Here is a 3,403-nt window from a genome sequence, read left to right on the forward strand (position 1 = left end):
CAACTTGGCCAGACGGACCGACCTGCTCTGATACCACTAATGTAACACCCCATTTCTACCCGACAAATATATATAAATCAGAGTTTTCAAAATTTCTCAATAAACAAATGAGGCGTCACATAATAAAACAAAACAAATCAACTCGTCGCATAAAGCGGATACATAGCATCTTTGAAACAGAATAACTTATTTTATTAAAACACAGCGGAATCACTTAAACAAGTATTCAATAAAATATCTTCAGTTAACTTATCATTTTTGTTCAACCAAGATAACACAATTAAACAACAACATCATGAATGACATAAATCGTTCCCCCCAGAGTGCTACGTATCAAGGCGACAACCGACTCGAGTAACGACAACTAAATCTTCATACTTGAATACCTGCACGTTACCAATATAAAGGCAACGGCGAAACAAGAGAAAAGGGTGAGATATCAAATCATATAAGTGGGCATATGATAAATTGCATGCTAGGATTCAGACATATAAAATCATCACATAACAAGTATCAATAGCTACTATACACATCATACTTCTACAGTTCATTATTCTCACATACTTTTCATCACACAACAAGTCATAATCATGTAAATAGTATCATATAATAAATTTCACATACTCAAGTAAGCACAAAATTCAATAGTATAATACTCAAAAGATTCAATACTATTATCCCAAATATATACACAATCCATCATTATCACATATTCACACATTTAACCAATTATATATCAAAACATCACCAATTTCAATTATCACATCTCATGTACACATGACAATCACATAAATGCATATATTCAAACATCACTTAACCTCAATGTGACTCAATGCAAGACATGTGACTCTATGCATGTGGTACCCAATGTGGACCCAAAGTTCCACCGCTTCCGATTCATATAGAATCTAGCCACGCTTCAGATCCGGACAAGATCAAAGCCACCAAATGTAAACATATAGTTTACCGCTTTCCGAATTCACTCTAGAATCCAAGCCCCGCTTTTGTTTCAAAGCAAACCACCTTTGTTTCAAGGCACACCATGACATGAATGCATGTACAATGTTGACAAACATATGCAATTAAGATCATCTCTACCATCTTAATATTTAGCATATCACAATAATTCAACTCGATGAATTATCCACCAATTGTACACAACATTCACAACACATGCATATCATTCACATATAAAAGGCCAATTAATCAATTACGATTCACAAAATCCAATTAACACTAGTAACCAAACTATCTCATGTTAATTCTCATTTTGCCAATTATATATGAACATACACATTTAAAATCAAGCAATTAATCATTAAAATTAATGCTATCCAACTAACCACAGAGAATCAATATTAGCACAACATCATGGCATATACATATATTATTCTCAACCTACATATTCAAGCCAAAACACAATTACGGACGAATCCTCAAAATACCGTAATTTGCCGACAAACCGAATAATTGATCCAACTTCAAGTATATTCCAATCAATTAAACTCATTGCAATTAATTTAACTATTAATTTAACCAATTAATATCAAACTATATTAATTTAATTCACTTCAATTTCTACTCCATTTCCAATTTCTAGCATTCTATTGCTCAAAACCATTTTTATTGAAAAGAATATCACGCTAGCTTTCTAACGCCACGAACGGAGACTCAAACGGAGTTATGGTTCAAAAGATATGAATTGTTAAAGTTCCAATGATAAAAACAAACACCGACGTTATACACTGACAACTCTAAACATGTCAGAATTACTCAAAACAAATAAAATATGACTCTTAATAATTCAAAACAACTCTGACAACTTATTGTCGACTCTAACAACTCTATTGACAACTCTAACAACTCTATTGATAATTCTATTAAATTATTATAATTTATTTATAAAGAATATTTAAACCAAACACAATTTTAGTCCATTCGTAAAATATCACAATTTCAACAAAATAACACCACCATGTTAATCTACTAATTAAACTTAGCTACCACGTAAATTTTCATCAAATTCTGGACAACTAACTATACCGCTTAATTTAGCTATTTCGATCAAACGAGACTGTTTTGTTTTTTCCATAAAGTTCCATAACTGCTATGCTACTGTTACAAACTTACATACCATACTTCTTCTTTTTCTTACTGTATTAATTATATATATATATATATATATATATATATATATATATATATATATATATATATATATATTAAGCAAGTGTATGTATGATATATGAACTTAAATAATAGAACATAAGGTGACACAGTAACAAAGCAATGTCACAGCACGTATGGATACAGTAGTTCACGCACAGCAATGAAAAGGAAATCAAATAATAATCTACACAGCACAATATGAAAACCAGACTTTTTGAGCTTAAATGGGGCATAACCAATGCAAAAACACACGGAAATGGTACAAATGAGTTAAGCTAATGTGCCGTCTTTTACATTTTCGCACAACAATCTCAACAACAATGGCAATTTACCGTAAACCGCATTTCCACATTATTTCAAAATCTAAATTCCTAATTTCCAGAAACAATTAACACAAGCAAACATAATAAATCTACACATCCAATTTCCCCACATACAAGGTTTCATAAACCCAATTATAGGAAGAGAACCCCACCCTTACCTTATCAATGAAAACAACTTAGTGGGTCTCCAATTGTATCTTCAATTTGACATCATGGATGAAATCTCTAAGCTTGTTCTTCTCCTCCAAACGTTGCATCTTTCTCTTCTATTCTTCTTTCCTCATTATGACAACACTACTCTTAAATCTATAAAACCCTAATATAAAACCAATTGGGCTTAGTGTTTAAATTATCTCTTTATTTAATATCCTCCAAAATCAATTTAGGCCCAATAAGAGATATAACTCAAATAATCAATTATATCACTTATAATAATAATTCCTTCAATATAATAATTCCGACTTATAAATAATATTATTCTTAATATTATTCTTCGACCATCTGACTAAAATCCGACTTTTAACTTAATAAATTTAAATATGCTTCTTAAAATCACACCGACAACCAAATTCGACTAATATATCATATTTCCGGTCTAATCTTAATTACTCAGAAAATTCCCAAAACTTCAAATTTTATTCCAATAATATTTCTAATACTGAAAATATCAAAACTCTTGATTAAATATCAATCCGCTATCCCGAACTAATACTGACTAAATCGTCTCAAAATACGAAAACTTCACTAAACACTCTGAACGTCTAGATTAAGCGAATAACTGAATTTCCGGGCGTTACAGTTGACATCTATCACAGTTTATAACGGAAAAGTGAACGTCTTTCCATAGGTTGGGCCAATAGAGTCCAGATTGGAGGATTTTAGCACAGGTTTTAGACGTGCTAGCATGTCCT

This window comes from Vicia villosa, unplaced genomic scaffold, assembly GCF_029867415.1.
Source record: "Vicia villosa cultivar HV-30 ecotype Madison, WI unplaced genomic scaffold, Vvil1.0 ctg.000867F_1_1, whole genome shotgun sequence".
In the NCBI taxonomy this organism is placed as follows: domain Eukaryota; kingdom Viridiplantae; phylum Streptophyta; class Magnoliopsida; order Fabales; family Fabaceae; genus Vicia; species Vicia villosa.